This window comes from Petaurus breviceps, unplaced genomic scaffold (assembly GCF_028583685.1).
Source record: "Petaurus breviceps papuanus isolate PSGF00001 unplaced genomic scaffold, PetGlider_PUasm1.0 688, whole genome shotgun sequence".
Classification (NCBI taxonomy): Eukaryota; Metazoa; Chordata; class Mammalia; order Diprotodontia; family Petauridae; genus Petaurus; species Petaurus breviceps.
In genome coordinates this window covers 970,676-993,125 of record NW_027186457.1, presented here as the reverse complement: position 1 = coordinate 993,125, position 22,450 = coordinate 970,676, and positions in this window count along the sequence as shown.

The window sequence follows — 22,450 nt, the reverse complement described above, 5'->3', positions numbered from 1 at the left end:
GAATACATCATGCCTGACTAATCTCATTTCCTGTTTCAATAGAATTATTAGACAGGTAGATCACTGGAATGTCATAGATATAGTTGACCTAGATTTTAACAAAGCACTTGACAAAGCTTTCATGTTACTCTTGTAGGCCATGTAGCAAGATGTGGGCCAGTCTACAGTGCAATTAGGAAGACTGGGCATTGGACCCAGAGAAGAGCCATTTGTGGTTTTTATGTTCATATTTAGAAAGATGTCTCTAGTAAAGAGTACAAGGTACTAGACTTGGACCTATACACTTTAAGATTTGTTAATAATTTGGATAAAGACATTGATGATATGCTCATTAAAACTGAAGGCAAAACAAAATCAGAAAGAATAGCTGACACATTGGACAATGGGATAATGATACCAAAAAAGGCCTAAATGGGCTAGAAATTGGACCAAATCAAATAAGATGAAATTTAACAGTTAAATGTAAAGTTTTGCACTTAGGCTCAAAAAAATATTGACCTTAAAAGTACAAGCTATGGATTGATAGGAGGTCTTCTAGAAAAAATAAATATCCTGGAAGTTCAATATGAATCAATAGCATGATATAGCAGCCCATAAAAGATTCTTGGGTAATATTGAGAAAAGTACAGCATCCAGAGCAGAGGAGGTAACAGTCATGCTATAGTCTATACCAGGGGTGGGGAACCTGGGGCCTTAAGGCCACATGTGGCCTTCTAGGTCTTTAAGTGTGACCTTTTGATTGAATCTGAATTTTACAGAACAAATTAAATTTGGATTCAAAAGGCCACAATTAAGGACCTAGAAGGTTACATGTGACCTTAAGTCTGCAAGTTCCCCACCCCTGGTCAATACTATATTCATTACCCCACAGCTATAGAATTTTTTTTTTCCAATTCTGGCATCACATCTTTTTTCTTTTCTTTTTGAAGGGGAGAAGATAGGTCAATTGGGGTTAAGTGACTTGCCCAAGGTCACATGGCTAGTTTTGTGTTAAGTGTCTGAGACCAGTTTTGAACTCAGGTCCTCCTGACTCCAGGGCCAGTGGTCTATTCACTGTGCCACGTAGCCGCCCCATAGGCTTCACATCTTTAGAAGGACAATAGTAACCTAGAAATTGTTCCAAAGAGAACAAACAAGAGGATGAGGTGCCTTGAGATCATGCGGTTTAAGAACTGGATGACAGGGGCAGCTAGGTGGCACAGTGAATAGAGCAATGGCCCTGGAGTCAGGAGGACCTGAGTTCAAATCCGGCCTCAGACACTTAACACAAAAACTAGCCATATGACCTTGGGCAAGTCACTTAATCCCAATTCCCCCTCCAAAAAAAAAACCCTGGATGAAGGATGACTGGGAGAGAGTTGTAGGGGATTGAGAAGGGTGGTAGACAGGTTAACTGTTTTCAAGTAGTTGAAGAACTGTCAGATGGATAAGAGATTAGACTGATTTTGTTGTTCATTCATATCTCACTCTTTATGACCCCATTTTGGGTTTTCTTGGCAGAGATACTAGAATGGTTTGCCATTTCCTTCTCCAGATCATTTTAGAGATGAGGAAACTGAGGCAAACAGGATTAAGTGACTTGCCCAAGGTCACATAGCTATTAAGTGTCTGAGGCTGGATTTGAACTCAAGAAGATGGTTGCTGATCCCAAGCCCAAGGCTCTACCCACTACACTACCTAGCTGCTCATCTGATCTTGCTCGGCCCCAAATGGAAGAGCAGGATCAGGAGCAATAGATGAAAATGCTATGTGATGAATTTAGGCTTGACCTAAAAATCGGAACTTTCTGAAAGAGAAATGGGGTCCCTCAGGGTATTGTACTAATAACAGATCACACGTAGGTTTTAAGGTTTCCAAAGAACTTTCCATACATAAATCATTTCATTTGACTTTTCAACAATCCTCTGAGGGGGGTGGCTGGGTGGCGAGTGAATAGAGCACTGGCCCTGGAGTCAGGAGGACCTGAGTTCAAATCCAGCCTCAAACACTTAACACAATACTAGCCATGTGACCTTGGGCAAGTCACTTAACCGCAATTGCCCTCCAAAGAGCAAAAAATTTTTTTTAAATTAAAAATAAATAAATAAAGCAATCCTATGAGGAAGGTGGTATTATTATCCTCATCTTACAAATGAGGAAACTGAATGTCAGAGTGGCTAAGTGGTTTATTTGTGGCCACATAGCTTGTAAATACCTAAGGTTGGATTTGAACCCAGGTACCCTTTGTACACTTTGTCCACTAGGTCCTTATAGGCCCTTCTCTTACTGGAAATCTCCAGGTAAAGCTGGATATAATCACTATAATCACATCAGGATGGTCGGAATGGGGATCCTTGTTCAAGTATGAGTTAGACCATATGGCCTCTGAGGTTCCTTCCACGGGCTCACAGGATCATGAATTTAGAGCCAGAAGGGACCTTAACAAGCCACCTCTGCCATTTTACAAATAAGGAAAGTGAGGCACAAAGAGGTTAAAAATTCCTCCAAGCTCACACAACTAGAAGAGGGCAGAACCTAGAATCTGAAGCCAGGTCTGGCTGTGCCAGATCCTGGGTTCTTTCTACTACCCTAGCTCTGCAAGCCTGTGACTATAGTGAAAGAGGTCAAAGCCCCCCTTGACTCTATCTTTGTCAGAGTGTGTCTGGAATATTGTGCTCACCCTTCGGCACCGACTTTGAAAAGAATATTGTCCAGAGGGGAATCAAGAGGATGGTGAGATCTCTTGTAGTCTTGTTCCTGGAGAAGCAAAGCTGGTGGGAAGGGAGCTCATGGAGATTGGTTGGCTGCCTCCAAATACACGAAAAGCTATCTGTCCAGTGAGAAGATTAGGTATATTCCTTGGCAGTGACTGATGTCTGACCAGGTCCTCTGGACATTCCTTTAGGGGAAGGGAGCCATACAGAGACAGTATTCAATTTGATGAAGTATTATTAAGTAACTACACCAATTAGTTCTGGCTACAAATCCTCTATTAAATAAGGCAGCAACCAACAAAGGCAGAGAAAATCACACAAACAGACTCCACAAGGCCCCACATAGAAATTGTACTCTCCCAATCGCCCTGGACAACAGAGACTCCCAGAATCCTCTGCTTCACTCTCCAGCCACAATCTGAAGTCCACCTGGCTCCCCCCTGTCTCCATCCTCACACCCATAGAATTCACATCTGGTTCTCTAAGAATGCACCACTCCCATTTCCTCTTTTCTGCTTGCCATAAGTGTCCTGGTTTTTGCAGCCCTAGGCAAAAGGGCTGAGGCAGTCAGACAGCCTGGCAGCAGCTGCATTCTCTTGTTGAAGCCTCCTAGGGCTGGCTCCCACACGTCACAGTCCCACCTGTGATCTCCACTGTTTCTGAGCCCAGCTGGGCTTCGCTCTCCCCATTATGCCTATGCTTTATTGTTCCATCGGGTAGAACCAGCAGAGATGTAACTAGCAATTTTTGTGTTGGGGGAGGGAGGGAGTGGAGGGAAGCAAATAGAGGCTTGGGGATTGAGTGACCTGGGGGAGAAAGTGAGGCAACCTCTAATGGGGGTAGGACCTGGCAAGGAAGGAGCACACCTGTTTGGAAGCTTGAGGTGAAGGCAGGAAGCATACCCCAGGAAAGTACTGTTATCACCCTCTAAATTCCATTTCCTTGATGCCCTGCCCTAGTTACAGCTCTGGGAAATAGAATTAATGGGGTGGAAGTTACAGGCAGGCCTTAATGAAAGAAGGTAGTTTCTATCTATTAGACCTATCCAAACAGTGGGAGAAGTTGCATTGAAAAATGGAGACTATAGGGGTGGCCAGGTGGCTCAGCGAGTAAGAGCACCGGCTCCAGAGCACCAGCTCCAGTGTCGGGATGACCTGGATCAAATCCAGGCTCAGATACTCAGCACCACACCCAGAAATAACTGGCTGTGTAACCTTGAGCAAGTTACTTAACCCCGATTGCTTTATAAAAAAAAAAAAAAATGGAGACTATGAGAGAAACCAACCTAAGAAACAGACCAAAGAAAGCTAAGCTCCTCACTGAAGCCACCAAAAATAAAGATTAAACACTCCAAAAATAAGAAAAAATAACTATATAACAGGTAAAAATCCACCCAAAATAAAAAACGAGCAAAGTTCCAACATGATTCCATATAATCCCTGATTCAGCTAAAGTACCAGGAATAATAGAGGCAGAAAAATAAATTATGCAAGACTTCCCAAAACACTGTCCTCCTTGCCGCTCCTTGAACAATAAATTCAGGGCATTTTTTTTCCAGCTGTCCGCCATGCCTGTAATGCACTCTCTCCTCCTCTCTGCCTCCTGCCTCCCGAGACTTCCTCCAAGTCCCACCTAAAAATCCCACCTTGTACTGGAAGTCTTTCCCAGCCCCTCTTAATTCCATTGCCTTCCCTCTGCTGATGATCTCCAATGCGTCCTGTCTCTGGCTTGCTTGCACATAATTGTTTACCTGTTTCTAACATTAGAGAGTAAGCTCTCTGAGGGCATGCACTCTTCTGCCTTCCTTTGCATCCTAAGCATTTAGCCTACCATCTGGCACATACATTGTCCTTAATGCATGTTTATTGACTATCGACATCTAATAAAAATGAAACAAGAATTATCGATTCATATGACCACATTAAAGAACTTAAGGATTTTTTAATCACACAAGGAAACTAAGAATCAAAAGATGCTTTAAAATGAGAAAACAATTTTTAAAATAACCAATAAGGAGATACCTCAGAAACCTCGGTAACAAAATCCATCTGAGTAACCAAAAACAGATGCCCTACAGAATAAAATGGAATTGCATTTGGTGAAAAGTTATGAACTCTCCTCCCTTTGTAAGGATTCAAGTAAAAGTTGAATCACCATCATAGGACAGTGGGTATTCCTGCACTGGAGGTTGAGAAGTTTGTTGTTTTTTTCAGCTGTATCAGACTAGTCGTGACCCCATTTAGGGTTTTCTTGGCAAAGGTAATGGAGTGGTTTGCCATTTCCTTTTCCAGCTCATTTTATAGATGAGGAAACTGAGGCAAAGTTAAGTGACTTGCCCAGGGTCACATGGTTAGTAAGTGTCTGAGACCAGAGTTAAACTTGGGGAGATGAGCCTTCCTGACTCTAGGCCTGGCTCTCTATGCACCACTACCAAACAAGAAACCCCTTAAAATCACTTCTAGCCTAAGATTATGGGATGAACACAATGCTGTCATGCTGCTGGTACCCTTTAAATTCCACTCCCCTAGTACAAAGCCCTGATAATTCCCACCCTAGTTATAGTTAAGAGAACTAAAACTGAAGAGGGGAGATGGATGGGGGAGAGGAAAGGAGTCAGTCACAAACAAAGCAGAAACTCCTACCTGTTAGACCTATCCCAAATGGAAGAGGTTGCTTTAAAGTGTAGTAAGCTCACTAGCAACTGATCCAAGGGAGGAAAGTCTATGGAAAGTTGTTTATTTAATCTATGTTACTCTTATCTCTAAGTAGAATGTAGCCACCTAAGTGGTTTTATGTAAGAAAAAATCAAGGCAACTCTTCCTGAAAATATCTTCCCTTCACCAGCTTGTCCTCGGTGCCCAAAATTTCTACCTTAAATGAATCTCAAAGACCCCTATTATAAAGCAGATCACTTGTAGGATTTAAACTAAGGAGCTTAACAACCACAGTATCTGACCAAGCTCATTTTATCAGTAAGGAAACTGAGGCCCAGAGATGTGAGATCTTAAAGAGAAGGAATTCCATACCCAGATCTATTCTTTATCTCCAAATTCACTAAGATGCCCAGAGAATTCTATCACTTATGACATTCCTGTTTATACAAGGTATCTAAAAGCCAATTAAACTTGGACACACTATTATATGTTGAAATTAAACATATGAAAATTATATATTGAAATTATACATATAAATAATATACATTTTTCTATATTGGGATTACATTTCCTATATTGAGATTTTATATGTAAATTATAATTATATATGTGTATATGTGCATTCATATCCTATTATATAGAGTGTTTGAAAATTTTAGGGCAGTTTTAAGTTTTAGTATTTAGTATTTTGTGCATCTTGCATAATAAGATCTTTCAATATCCTCTATTATTACTAAGAATTTATTTCTCAGTTTTCATAATCAAAAAGGAAGATATAGGACATTCAGTCCAATCCACTCATTTCACAGATGAGAAAACTGAGGACAGAGGTTAATTGACTTGCCCAAGGTCACACAGCTGGTAAATATCTGAGGCAGGATTTGAACTAGGAGCCTTCCTGATTCCAGGAGCATCACTTTATCCACTTTTCTCCTCTGCAGGACTGTGAGAGAACAGGAAAAGATTTGAAGTAGGAGAGGGGGAAGGGAAAGTCCCTTGGCAGAAGGTGGTGCCTCCAGAGAGCCAACTGAATAGGATTCCACAACAGGGAGTCCAGGACGGCCAAGAAGCAGTTTAGAGGGGCCTGAGCACCTGGGGCCTGGGGGTGGGTAGGAGAGGGAAAAAAGAGAACTGAACAGGAAGGGGAGGTAATTCCAAAAACAACGTTGCCCACTTTAGAGCCTGGCCTAGGACCAGCTGTGTATTTCATCTGTTTATTTGTTCACTGTCTGAAGAGGGTCCTATGGCTCTGTCTATAATGGGGTCACTGAACAGACCATTTTTCAGTCGAATCATTTTTCACTCATTCATTCACTCATTCATTCATTCATTCAACAAATACTTATTTGTGGGATGCATGGTGCTTCACTGGTGCTTTCTGCAAGGAATTATTGACTGTGTACCTAAAATCTATGGTTTATTGGCTGCCTTCCCAGCCACTGATTAGCCATGAGTGCACCTGCTGTAAAGGGCTTCAGCCTTCTCCTGGGAAGCAGGAAGAGAACTAGAGAGACTGGGGGAAGGGATGGGGAGAGGAGAGAGGAGAGAGAGACAGACAGACAGACAGAGAGACAGAGAGAGACAGAGACAGAGAGAGACAGAGAGAGAGGGACAGAGACAGAGAGAAGGAGAGAGACACAAATACTGAGAGAGAGGGAGAGAGAGACAGAGACCGAGAGACAGAGAGAGAGGGGGGAGGGAGGGTGGGAGGAAGAAAGAGAGAGAGAGAATGAGTCTTCTGGGGAAGCTCAAAGAGAAGCTACCTTAAGACCAGTAAAAGGAAGCACCATTTTAACAGGGTGAAGCTTACCAAGCTTGTTTCCCCCAAGAGGGGTGCTGTCTTTCAGAATATAAACAACATCAAATAAGTTCAGATAAATTTATAAGTGACAGATCCAAAATGGGCAAATTAGGGGATATTAGACTGTGTGCAAGACTTTGCTCATCTTTGAGGTTGGCATGAAAGAAAATAATAATCATTCTCCAACAGCCAAGAGTGCCTTAAACATGATTACTCTCCTTAATAAATGTTTGATGAATAAATGCCCTCCCACAACATGTAAATGAATAAATGGAATTTTGAAAAGCATTTATTAAGCACTACTATGTACCAAACACTGTGGTAAGTACTGGGAATACAAACAAAAAATAACACAATCCCTGCACTCAAGAAAGTCACAATCTAATGGGGGATGCATCAGGATGAGCAGCTGGGTGGTGTGGTAGATGGAGCGCTGGGCCTGGAGTCTGAAAGACACATCTTCCTGAGTTCAAATCTGGCCTCAGACACTGCTGGCTGGTGACCCTGGGCAAGTCACTTCACCTTGTTTGCCTCAGTTTCCTCATCTGTAAAATGGGCTTTTGGAGCAAATGGCAAACCACTCCAGTATCTTTGCCCAAAAAAAACTGCAAATAGGGTCACAAAGAGCTGGACATGACTAAAAATGTCTGAACAAACACATACAGAAGGTTTCGGCTAAGTCTAACAGAATGATCCCATGGTCCAGAGGGTACAGTAGAAAAGAAGGGGGTAATGCCTCTTTTTTCATGTCATTACTAGGGATAAAATCAGATCCATTTGACAGAGCCAAGTATTTTGATGACAAGAACTTTCTTTTCTGAGTCTTCAGTATATGTGACACATATCCCTTGGTGCCACAGAAAGTGACAGAATTCTGAGTGATCTGGATCATGAGTCTGATCTGGTATAAGTTTGATATTCAGGAAAGAGGCAGGGCACAGGACATCTGTGCTATATACAAAAGAACACCAGGCTTGGGATTCCAAGACCTTGGTTCCAGCCCCAGCTTTGCTGCTTCCTGGTTATGAGATATTGGACAAGACACATCATCTTTCTGGTCCTCAGTTTCCTCATCAGTAAAATGGAGGGTTGAACTAGTTAATCTTAAATATTCCTTCCAGTGGTAACAACCTATGAGTGTGAATTATTGATCCAAACCAAGAAGGCAAAAAAATCATTTGTAGGGGACCATTGGCTAAAACAAGCTTCCTCACCCCAACTCCCTCACCTCGTGTTCCAGCCTCAAGATTACAACCTTTTTTGAGGTCAGGGCCATGTCTTCTCTCTTTTTTTAATCTATCCCCTCCCTCTACATGCCTTCAGTGCCTAACACAGTACCTTACAAAAATACAATAGGTGCTCCATAATAGCTCAATTGATTGATTGATTGATGATTGATGAGGTAAACCACCACCAAGCCTGTGTGTCTCTACCTAGGATGGAACGTGAATATTTCAACAAGTTATACTGATATTTTCAGCAAAAAATGGTACCTTAAGTACCTGCCAGTTTCAGGGGTTTTGAAAGATAATATCATATTCAGAAGACATTGTCAAAATATAATCAGCTGGATAATATAGTAACTTACAATTGCCCCATTATATGCCTAGAAATTGCCAAGAGCACGAATACCAGTCACTTCTCAGGCCTCCTACACTTCTAGAATAATAGAATTGCAGTGTCTTAGAGGTGGAGTGGATCTCAGAGGTTAACTACTCCTAACCACACCTCAAAATGAATTTTCTCTTTGAGCCATGCCAGACAATGCATCCTCTAGCCTTCACTTGATGACTCCCTGTAATGGGGAACTCATTACCACCACCACTCAAAAAAAAAACACAGAAACTCAAAGCTGATAGGGCCATATAGTCCAACCTGTGCTTAAATCAGAATCCTCTTCAAGTCAATATGTGAGTTGGATTTTAAACCTAGTTCTTTACTGCCTTAGTCCAGTGTCTGTTCCCCTGTATTCCATGACACTTTTGACCAATTCATGCTCCTAGTCAAAGCATTCCCCACATTGGTGCCTTAATTCCTAAATTGCAAACTCCTATTCTGGCATTTAATTCCTCCACAATCTGCCTCCAGCCTTCCTAGCCTTATTCGACATTACTCATCTTCATTCACTCTCACTCCAGTCAATGTAGACCACTGGCTGCTCTCTGATTTCTTCAGGCTTTCCTCTACTTTCATGCCTTCATTATTCTCCATACCCAGAAGGCCCTTTCTCCTCCTCTTCACCTACTGAAATCTTCTGATTCCTTCAAAACTCAACTCCAGTGTTACTTCTCCCATGAACCCCTCCCTATTCTCCTTTACCATTCTCTCGTCCTTAAATTTTTCTAGAATAGTTGTGTCAAACTCCAATAGAAATGGGTCACTAAACTAGCAAGGATCCCTTATTGACTTCGAAAACCACATAATAACATTATCTATGTTCTACTATATTTTTAAATTTATTTTTAAATACATTTCCCAATTTAATCTGGCTCACTGTAGACAGTGAAGTGGGCTGCCCATTTGACACCTCTGCTCAAGGGCACTTGGTAGCTTTTTGCTTCATCATGCCCTACTTTGTATGATATTTATTGTGCATGGGTGCTGAAAAAAAAGCCACAGTCCTTGTTCTCAAGGATATCACAGTCTGTGCTTCCCTGTATATGGGTGAGATTTAGACAGAGATAGAGAAAGATCTAAATATAGGTATATATACATACATATATGTGTGTGTTTAGATCTATATATGTGTATGTGTATATGTGTGTGTATCTGTCTATCTGTGTGTACATATATGTGTGGATATACATAAACACACACATACACACATATAGCTTTGCATACATAGCAGGGATTTTCTAAACCTTGGATCTGTTTGATAACTATTTAGATGTAATTGATATAATTTGTAATTCCATATATTTTATTTTCTACATTTAAAAGCATGATTCTGAGGAGAGTGCCATAGGTTTCATAGACTACCAAAGGAGTCTATGATGTATAAAATGTCAAGTACCCTTGACCTGAAGCATGCCTTGTCTACTATATAACAGCTAACACATACAGCATCTACTATGTGCCAGGGGCTATTTTAAGACTTTATAAATATTATCTCATTCAATTCTTACAATAACCCTGAGAGGTGAATGCTATTATTATTCCTATTTTACAGATGAGGAAACTGAGGCAGGCAATAGTTAAGAGACTTATCAGGAGTTACACAGCTATCCATTAAGCTACCTAGATCCTCTATATATATCTAATTAATGTTTATTGAACTGAATTGAATTCAATTAAATTGAGCATCTAGTTTACCCTTCAATTAATTCAAGCCACCAAGACCGGGTGAACCACATCCTTGAACGCTGAAAGAACTTGTAAATGTGATTATTTAGACACTCTTAGGGATCATGAGGGGGAAAAAATAACTGAACCTAGGAGATGGTGCCGTAGGGGTAGAGACAGGCAAATATTATCCCAAATTTCAAAAACAGGAAGAAGGAGGAGTCACAGACTCATGAGCTTGATATTAATCCATGAAAAAATTCTAAGATGCATTAGTAAAACATTGACTGCACTTGGTATGGGAGTGGGGGTATCATCTTAAATCCTGCTATACATTATTTAAGAAGTGATTTGTGAGCACTTGAAGATGGAAGAAGTAAGCACTACAGAGTTCATTTCCAGAGGCCAGCATGAGTTCATCAGAAATAAGTAGTGCCAAACCAGCCTCATTTCCTTTCGTTGTCAGGGTTACTAGACCAGAAGTGAGGGGGAATGCTATAAACATCGTCTATGTGGATTTCAGCGTGGTGCTTGACAAGTTTCTCCCTAAATCTTTGTGGACAAAATGAGTAAATAATTGAAGACTAGAAAACAGTACAATTACGTGGTTTGGGTGCTATTTGAACAAATGGACCTAAAGAGTAATGATTAATAAATCAATGGTAACTTGAAAGGAGAACTCTAGAGCAAAAACCCTAGGGTTCTGTCCTTGAACCTAGCTGAAGGCATAGACGGTAGGCATGCTTATTAAATCCACAGGTGGCTAAAAGTGGGAGGATGGCTAACACATGAGGTGTCCAAATCAGGATCTAAAAAATATCTCTATATGATGTACAATAATGAATCCCATGAAGTGGTCACATGTATTCAAATTCACACAATTCAAAATTGTAATTATGTAAAATATTGTAATTGGTTAAAGACCAATGTAGATATGCAGTGTGAATTCTAATAATGCTACCACTTCATGGGATTTATCATTCACACTAATCAGGACCTAGCTATAGACTAGTACAATGGGCCAAATCTAATTAAATGAAGCATAATAAAGACAAATAAAAAGCACTACAGTTGAGTTCCAGAAATGAACTGCACAAGCACAGGATGGGGAAATCTATTGCTAGATGGCTGCTAGATCTTTTTGACATGAGAAAGACATGGAAGTTTTTATTTTAATAAACTATAAACTCAGTATGTGGCTGCTGGGCCTGGAGCCAGGAATACCTGAGTTCAAATCTGGCCTCAGACATTCACTAGCTGTGTGACTCTGGACAAGTCACTTAACCCCATTTGTCTCAGTTTCCTCCTCTGTAAAATGAAGGAAAAGGAAATGGCAAACCATTCCAGTATCTTTGCCAAGAAAACACCAAATGTAGTCACAAAGAACCAGACACAACCGAATGACTAACAACAACAAAGCTCAGCATAATCATCTGATTAGAGAGGGTAGAAGGTGGGCAGTGGGAACTCTTCCCAGATACCATATTTAAGGAGTGTGCCCAGGGCAGCCATCCCATCATTTCCCACACTACTACACATCTCATATCCCTGTGCTGGTATCTCACCTCACACACCTTTTCAACATTTTTCATCTTTTTCTGTGTTATCTTTATCTGTTATTGGACCATGAGTTCCTTGAGGGCAAGGATGGTCTTTGTTTTTCTTTGCTCCCCAGTACTTAGCACAGAATCTAGAATACAGTAACTGCCTAGTAAATGTTTATTAACTGATTGACTGAATTTGTCACCAATGTTAGCCAAAAGAAGTAGTATGATCTTACAGTGAATGTCCAAAACGAGAAAGATAATGGTCCCTCTGTACTTTGTATGGATCAGACCACATTTGGAGTATTGCTTTATGTTCTAAGTGCCACATTTTAGGAAGGACATTGACAACCTGAAACATTCCAGAGAAGGGTCCTCTGGTAGAAACCCCATGGAAAATGAAAATTATGTTAGTCTAGTATTACTAACTCTTAATGAACTAATGCCGGTTTATCTTGATCACTGTTTCCCTTTTGAAATGCTCAGAAATGAATCCATTATAATGCATAACAGGGTTTAGGAAAGCCCCTGGCCACGCAAAGTAAGGGGTGGTTAGTCACTAGATGAGTAACCTTATGTAGGTTAATTATTTCTGTCTTTACTACTGGCCAGTTTCCTTGCTGATTATCTACCCAGGTTCTAAGACAATCAAGGAGCACATTGTAATATTTCTTTGTGAATGAATAGAAATGATAAATCTTACTTATGAATCAACTATTTCTGACTACTCCACCCCAATTTATTAAATAAGTCAGAGAAACCTCTGCTCACATAAGTTTTCATTTCTTTCTCTTTCAGTATCAAACCTCCCACTCTCATAGGCTTAAATATATATCAATGTCACTGTCTATATATACAATTTATTAACAATGTAACAAATCATACAAAGATATATCTAAATATTTCAGTAATATATAAGCTATGGTAAAAGTCAAAAGCCAAAGTCACCTCTAACCATCAACTGCACTTGTTAACTTTTCTATCCAACAATTCAATTCTTTAGAATATTTGTCAAAATACCTTGAGAATTCTCCTTAGGATATTTTCACAGGATCAAAGCTAAACTCAGTTTTCTCAGGAAATATCTCTTCAGACACTTTCTCCTTGTCAGCTAACAGACTCAGGCTCTCAGGAATGAAGTTCCCTTATTCCTTTCTTTAAGTGCCTTGCATTGTCTCTTTAGTTTTGACAGTTAAATCTAGATGACAGCAGAATTTTAACTCTCCACAAGATTCTACTCTGTCTTAAAGGTAAAATAATGTAACCATGTCCTTTGTGGAAGGCACTTTTGAAGCTGGTTACTTATAAAACAAAGCAAGGCATCTGGAAGAGTCTACTTTCTTCTTCAGTATGAAATAAATACCTATGTCCACCTCCAATCTTGCAGTAAACTTCTTTTCTCCAAGATTTTCCTTGGAGAAATCACTAATCATTACTCAAAAAAATCATATCTACAGTATTTTACCACATAGTTATAAAAACAAACTATGGATTTATATAGCTCGATGTAGTTCATTAGATTCTGAGATCTCGAGAATTATCAGTGATCTTAGCATGTGCCAAAATCTTTGCCCTTACTTCAGTATCAGACCCAAAGCAAAAGATCAGTGTCTTGAACATCTCATTCTTTCTCATATGAGGCTGGGTCCACATCACATAAAAATAAGCAGTCAAGACAATTCATTAAGTATTGAAAAACTCAAACTAGCCCGTCTGGTGTTACGTGGCCAAAACAATCAACTCAGCCTTGTGTTTAGCTTTCTAAAATGCCACTGGCAGAGTTCTTCGGACTTTTAGTAAATAATTTCTAAGTATTCATATTAGGACTCTTAGTCCTTATCCTTCTTCCATCACTAGACTATAAGACACTACAGAACATGGCTTATTCATCTTTGTATCTCACCGTAGCACATAACAAGGTGCATTACATGTAATAGGTAATCAAAAAACACTGAATTCTTTTACTTATACAGAAGTCTAAATGATTGGCTAATTGTCTCAGTTCTCTGCCCTACTTGTGCATATGGACATGCCTCAAAAGGACCATCAAAAGTTAAAGATTTTTCATCATTTTCCCTCTGCTCCCTTCTGTCAAAAGGCTCCTCTATCACGGAGGAGCCCTCTAGCAATGGCTACACTAATATGTTTTATGATCTAGGGCACCTGTTTATTAGCAACTGAATTTCAGCCAGCCAATCCCTTCCCATACATTAGCAACTAGCCATCAACTGGGTAAACCTTCTGACTAATTCAAATCACATGTGGCCCTAAGACCTACAGGTGAATAGTGCAGGATCTAATTAAGCACCCCTGGAGCCATCCACTCCTTTGGACGTGATTTCTTGATGTGCCAAGGTATTTTCTTGCTTTCCAAACTCCTAGCTGCCTGACAATGCAGGTGCGCTCCCCAAATCTGTTGCTGCAGCAGCGCCTGTTGGGGTCAATGCAGCTGTTTCTCTTCATGAGCCTGCTTCATACTTGCTGACATTTCTGTGGGGGGAAAAAGGGAGAAAATACTAAATTTCAGGAGATGAAACAGCTGGCCCACAGACAGGGAAGTAAGAGGACAGCATGGTCACTAGGACACTGTTTATGAGAACATATTTCCCAAAATCTGTGTCCACATGGGGTGTTAGCGTGGTGTTAATCTTACCCCAGAGATATGGGTGGAAGGGGTTCTGGAAACAAATATACATCCCTTTCAAACATTCCACTGAGTCTAGGGTGGGGAGACAGCTTAGACACACCGTATTCTAAGAGTGTAACTTCAGCCTCTTCTCTGGTTTCAAATTCACTTTTTTTTTATTTTTTCCAGGTGTGGAGACTGGCTAAGTGGCAACATCAGACCTTTACTTAACAACATCAGTGCTGACTGCTTGAGGAGTCAGTTAGCTAAATTGGCACTGGGGCCAACATGTGACTTTTTGACCTTGTAATTGCAAATATGGAGCTGTTTGTTTTTTCAAAAGTGTCTAAAACATGTGTGACAGGTATAAAATTTCCCCATAAGCTGAAGTCTTTGGTTTGTTCTGGTCTAAACAAACTGCTTCCCACAGCTGGACTAAGAATATTCCATCCCATCTTGTTGAACAGACTGGACCTGGACGTTTCCCAAGATGGAAGTTTGCCATGTCTAATATGTGGCAATGTCTTAAACCAGCACTATCACGTGCCAGAAATAAAGCAACCTAAGTCAGGAAGAGAGCAAAGCTGTAGTTCTGCAAGACAAGATTATTGGCTTCATAGAAAATGAGACCATTTTATTAATGATCAAATATGTGGGCTTCAGCCTATTAAGTTTTTGAAGCAAATAATCAGGATAGAAGACCTTTCTGTATCTAATCATTGTAGCAAATGACATTTGAAATCTTATTTTCCTAACTAGAGGGATTGGAAGCTTGAACAAATAGCCAACATAGCCTTTCATCTTATACACTCTAAGTAAATTTGTTGGAAGTCACATAGCTTCAAATGTATTTATTCATCCATCCATCCATTCATTTAGAATTTATTGAGCACTTACTGTCTATAAGGCACTGTATTAGTGTGGTAAAAGACAAAAAAGTCATAGTAATAGTAATCATAATAACAATAGCTTACATTTTCACAACTCTTCAAGGTTTGCAAAGCACTTTCCCTACATTATCCCATTTGATCTTTGCAGCAGTTACTGAGAGATAGATGTTACAGATTCCATTATCCCCATTTTATAGCTGAAGAAACAGGCTAAGAAAGGTTGACAGCCAAAGTCATGAAGCTGGTGTCAGGGGAGATTAGACCCAATTCTTTCCTAACACTAAATCCAACTCTCAAAGGATTATACTTATAAGTACATCATTTTTGTCTATGCATGTTACATGTATATACATATGTCATATTTATATATTCATAGTTATGCCATCATTGAGTCATTTCAGTCATGGCCGACTCTTTGTGAAACCATTTGGGGCTTTCTTGGCAAAGATACTGGAGTGGTTTGCCATTTCTTTCCCCAGCTCATTTTACAGATGAGGAAACTGAGGCAAACAGGGTTATGTGACCTGCTCAGGGTCACACAGCTAGTGAGTGTCTGAGGCTAGATTTGATCTCAGGTCTTCCTGACTCCCGGCCCAGAGCTCTATCCATTTTACCACCTAGCTGCCCAGTATTCATAGGTCTATTTATGGCTGATAAGGACCTTAGAGTTGTAGTCGTCTAATCTAGCTTCATTCATCATTTAAGAGATGAGGAAACCAAAGGCCAGAAAAGTGAAGCAAGTTGTCCAAGGTCACATTAGAGTAAATGATGGAGCTGGAATTCAAATTTGATTCCTCTGGCACTATTTCCACCACATAATGCTCTTGCTTATCCTCATGGAGCTTACCATCTGCAGTCTTTGAGACTTGGGACTGCAGTCTTTGAGAGCCATTAAGAGGGCATTATAATCCACTCCTCCCTAAATACTTAAAATTAAATTAACTCTGCAACTCCCTATTGTGACATTTTGCTGATTACAAAAACTGGGGCCATATAAAGCAGCAAAGAAGAGTCAAAAGCTTAAATGAATTTAGCTCAGAACAATCCAACAAAGACTTAGCAACTTAGCCATCCCCAAAGCTCCTCCAGCTATTTAGACCATGAGTCAAACAAGGCCAAGGTCATAGTTTTTATCCTCAAGTGAACCAGTTAGGTTCTGTCTCTTCAGTCACACCCTACGTCCTTAACCCTTGTCAACCAGTTCACAAATGCCTGTCCTGGTTCACAAGGAGCATTGACGTTAAAATGATCATTGACTTAGAAATAGAAAGATCTTAGCAATCATCTCCAACTCATCACCACCACTCAAACTATATTTTGCCCCTGGACACAGATGTTCCAGAGGAGAAAGTGAGGCTAGTGACTCTGAGCAGATCTCCCTCACTTAAATCCAATATATTTGCAAGTTATGACATCACCTTACTGATGTCATGGTCCTCTTTGAGAGCGAGGGGCAAACAACAGCCCCTAGACAAAGGACTAGAGGTGTGTGAGAAGAGGATAGATAGCGTGTCAGCTAACCAGGAGAGGGATGGCACCAGCTTGAACCAGCCCTGGAGAACTAATTGTTAAATGTTTAATGTGAACATTTATTCATTGGAAATCAGCAAACACTACCATTCGAGACTTGATTTATTATTTTGTCTAGATTTAAGTAAATGAGTGAGAGAATGTTAATGATACAGATTCAACTTAAAAGAGCATTGTGCGTATTTTTTTCCCAGACAGAAGGATGTTAAACATTTACCAGTGCATCCCTAATTATTACCTTTTCTATGATTTTAACATGGATATAAAAACAAAAGGGCAATGGATAGAACATCATCTATATTTAAAAGATCGTGGATATAGGAAAAGTGCTGCCATATTGGAAAAGGGCAGATAATGTCCCTTTTTTTATTTAAAAGCAAAAGAATAGTCTCTGCAACTTCTCTATGTAGTTTCACTTTGTGGAAACATTCTAAAAGAGAACTTAAAGAACTTATTAATGAATATCTATAAAATGAAATAGTGAGTACAAAAATGTTGGCTGATGTATCTTTACTTGGTAGGTCGGGGATGCTATAAATGTAGATATTGATTCTATATCTGTGTACAGATTTGAAGTTTATGTTACTTATCATGGTTTAGAAATCATTGCCTATTTACTTGAAAGGAAAATTCTGAGAGGATTCATAATGATATTACAATATTTGTATATCCATTTTTAAACATTAATTAAATAAAGTAAAAATTTTGTTGTTCAATCTTGTCCGACTCTTCATGACCCCATTTGGGGTCTTCTTGGCAAAGAAACTGGAATGCTTTGCCATCTCCTTCTCCAGCTCATTTTACAGAGGAAGAACAGGGTTAGGTGACTTTCCCAGGGTCACACAACTAGTAAATGTCTGAGGCCAGATTTAAACTCAAGTCTTTCTGACTAAAAACCTGGTGCTCTATCCACTGTGCCCCTTAGCCCAGATTTTATCAGACTAACGGGTTACAAAGACAAATACAAAATTTATATTTATTAAATGCTTACTATGTGCCAGAAACTGTGTTAAGTACTAGGGATATAAATGCACACAATAAAGTGAATAAAGAATGACTAGCCTGGGCCTCTTCCCTAAATGAATACCCTTAGAATCACTAGCCAATGTGAAAGGGGAATCCCAAGAACAAAGGAGATTCTAGGAAGAAAAAAGCATCAAAATATTTGATAGAGTATCTCCTCTCAATCTTCTGGTGAAAAATTGGTGAATGAGAGTAAGATGATAATACAATTAGAAGGGTTTGGAGCTGGTCCAGTGTCAAGCTTGAGCAGTAGTCATGCATGGTTCCTTGTCCAGTTGGCAGGAGGTCTTCAGCAGTGTTCCCTAAGCATCTGTGTTGAGCCCTTTCTATATTATTTAACATTGTTGTTGGTGTCTTGAATAATGGTAGAAATGGAAAGCTTATTAAGTTTCCAGATGATACAAAGCAGAAAAATACTGTCAACAAACATAACTCACAGGGTCAGAATCCAAAAGATCTTGACCATCTAGAGCACTGGGCTGAATTTATTAAAATTAAATTCTAGATGGATAAATGTAAAGTATTACACTTGGTTTCAAAAAAATAACTTCACAAAAACAGGATGGGGAAGAGATGGTTAGGCAGTAGTGGATCTGAAAAAGATTAGAGTGTTTCAGGTAATTTTAAACTCAATCCAAGTCAGCAGCATGATATGGCCACCAAAAACCCTAATGAAACTAGAACATTAAGAGAGAGACAAAACTTCCAGGAATAAGAATGTGATCGTCTCTGTGTCTGCCCTGCTCAGAACCTGTTCTGGAGTATTTCACTCGGTTCTAAACACCACAGTTTAAGAAGGACATTGATAAGCTGTTGAGTATTCAAAGGGAGGGTAAACAGGATGAGTTGACGACATCTGAGAATCGGTAAAGAAAGCTGGGACTGTTGAGCATGGAGAGGACCCAGGAGGCACAGGATGCTGTCTTTAAGTATTTGAAGATCTATTATATCAAGGAGGCATCAGATTTCTTTTGTTTGGTTCTAGGGGGCAGAACCAGGAGCCCTAAGTAGAAGTTAGAAGAAGGAAATTTTAGGTTTGATGTCAGGAAAAAACCCGACAACTAAAAAAAGTATACATAAGTGAAATGAGATCCCTTGATAAATAGTGAAGTCCCCTTCATTGGTTTTCTTCAAGCAGACCATATGTCAAGTATAGTATAGGAGAGATTCTTTTTCTAGTATGGGTTACACTTGATGACTGCTGAGATCCCTTCCACAACTAAAATTCTCTAAGTCTCTGAACTAATGACCCATGTGCTTATTTCCCAGGTATATACAATTTGGGTAAGAATTATCTACATATGCACAAAGAATATCCTTGATGAGGGCACTAGAAGGAGGCTTTCCCCATGATGTTTTACAATAACCTTCACCTTTACCATCAGAGAATTTATTGAAAGATAGAATGAACACAAAATTACCCTGTGTTCACTGTTGACTTTGGGGAAAAGTATTTGATTCAGTGGAGGAAAATGCTGCCTTAAAAACTCTCTTTTGACAAAGCACCCTCTATTTACATACACACACAGACATATACAGTGTGCGCATGTATGTATGTATGTTTGTACAGTTATCCCTTCCACATTATGGGAATTAGGGATGTGGTGCCCCAATGATCTGGAAAATCTGCGTAAAATTTTTTGACCCTCCCTTCATTCCAGAGAAAAAAGTTGAATTATTATGGTATTAAAAAGAAAATATTTTTATATTATTCAATATTATACATATATTTTATGTATTTATGAGTTTTCTAAACTTTTTCTCTGTCACCTGCTGGCCTTCACATGTCATCTGCAACTTCTGCAAAACTCCCAAAAAAATTCCCATTTAATTTCTTATGCTGACCTGTGATATATAAAAACCACAATGTGAAAGGGATAACTGTACATGTGTCCACATGTGTGTACATATATGTGTGTGGACGTGTGTGTAGTACATATATGTGTGTGCGTGTGTGTATAGATTATAAATTATACACAATCATTTAAAAGATATAAACATATATGTAAACATAACTTTGAAGACAAGTTACCATATATGTGTGTATGTGTGTGTATCCTGTGTATACAAATCATACAAGATGACTTAAAAGATATAATAGCAAACATAACTTTGAAGACAAGGTACAATATATGTGTATATATAACATGTATTATGCATATAAATTATACAAGATGGCTTAAAAGCTATAACAGCAAACATAACTTTGAAGACAAGGTACCATATACATGTGTATGTGTATGTATATTATATGTATATAAATTATACAAGATTGTTTAAAAGATATAACAGCAAATATAACTTTGAAGATGGGGCACCATATATGTGTATACATATGTGTGTATATTATATGTATATAAATTATACAAGATGACTTAAAAGATATAAGAGCCAATATAACTTTGTTTGAAGACCTTCCACTCACTAACACCAAGCACGGCCTCAAAGACAGAAATGTACACTCTCCAAAGGGGTTATACTGCAGTCATACCAAAGATCCTGAGTCAAAGAGGGTTCCCTCTGGACAAGAAGGTCTTCCACATGCTCATCTTTGCTGGTGACATTGTGTTGGTTTCATAAAGCCCCAGAAAATTGCAAATATGATCCATGATTGCTCAAAAGAACTTGACCTATGTACATAAGACCCCAGATTGATGACCTAACCCTAGCCACTCATAATTCCTTTTGGTCTATAGCATCCTAATTCTCCTTTATCCTACCTATGCCAGCATGTTATAAAGGATAAAGAGCTGTCTGGTCTCAGAACTAAGAAGCTCTCACCTTTAATACATCCAGCCTGTGTAACCCTAGACAACTCGCTTAACCTCTCTGTTCTCCAGACAACTCTCTAATATCATAAATTGCAGTATAAGTACAGACTTGCATTTACAAAGGAACCCTCACCAGGAGATTACCTTACCCTTATCCTATCCCTTTAACACTTTTGCAAGGACTTATATCTCTTCCCCTGATGTTAATAAGGCTGATATTATGGAGCTGAGACCTGAATTGAAACCTAGGGTTGCTTGAAAACTGTTGGAAGACAAGAACTCCATATGACTCTTTGGATGACATTAGGATGGTGCCTTGAACCTAAGAAGTGCTCCATAAATGTTTGTAGAATTAAATTGGACTGGAAACAGGCGGAAAAATTAATAGTTAAGATAATAGGTTGATAATGAAGCTGTTTGGTTGAGTAGAAAGCACAGCCAGTTGGAAGTCAGAAAATCCAAGTTCAAATCCCAGCTCTGCCACTAATTTGTTGTGTGTCCTTGATCAAGTAATTACCCCTCTCTCAGCCTATGGTTCCTCATCTGTAAAATAAGTAGGAGTAGACGAAGCGGATGATCTCCATGGACCAGCCCAAAGCTCCAAGTCTGTGATTCTATGATTGTTCACAAATGCTCTCTCTGTTGTGGAATTTTCCTGAAACTTGGACTGAATCTTTATATATCCCTATAGAGAAAAAGGAATATTCCAGCCACGGATTTTTCTATTTTATAGTGAACCCTGAGCCTTCTGGGTAAAGAGCAGATGTTTAGTAAGTTCCAAGGGATTTGTCTGCCTTGTTCACACCTCCAGCAGACAGTTCCTCCTCGATTTAATTTATGTGGATTCTGATACACTGAAGGACCAATAACTCCCCTTCCTCTTTAAGTCACAAAATGGTGGAGTAAGAGAAAACAGACTGAGCCTCCTTACTCTAAGTTGGTCTCTGTTCTGTGCTGACTTCTCTTTCTCCCATTTTTATCTAAATTTTGGTTTTCTCCTGTTTCAATAAAATAGCACCAAGCCATCAATTAATCAACAAGCATTTATTAAGGACTTTGGCTTTGTGCTAAACACCGGACATATAAAGATAAAAGTAAAATAGTTCCTGCCCTCAAGGAGCTTACGTCCCCCTTCCCATTTCCCATTGTCTCCAAGTTAAATTACAAATAATTCAGAGGCATGAAGCCTCTGATTTGCAACCAGCTGTTAAGGTGAGACCACCACCCCCACCACACCACAAATGATAATGCATATTTTTGAAGAGACCTTTCCACCATCAAAAGGAGAAGCCTGGGACCATAGAAGTAGAGCTAGAAGGAACTCCAGAAACGATCTAGTCCAACACCTTCATTTTACAGATAAGAAAACTGAGACTTAAGGAAGTTAAATATCCAAAGAGTCACACATGCAAAAAATGTCAGAAGCAAGATTTTAAGCCAGGTTCTCTGAATCCAGAGGCAATGCTCTTTCTCCTATATATCATGCTGCTTACAATGAATACAGTTCTTTTCTTCATACTTCCTGGGCTTGGAAAAGAAAAAAATCTCCCATAATGCCCCTTCCACAGCCTCCCCTCCACTGGGGCTTAAACCTGACTGACAGAGGCTCAGCTCCCAGTTGCTGACAGCCTAACTT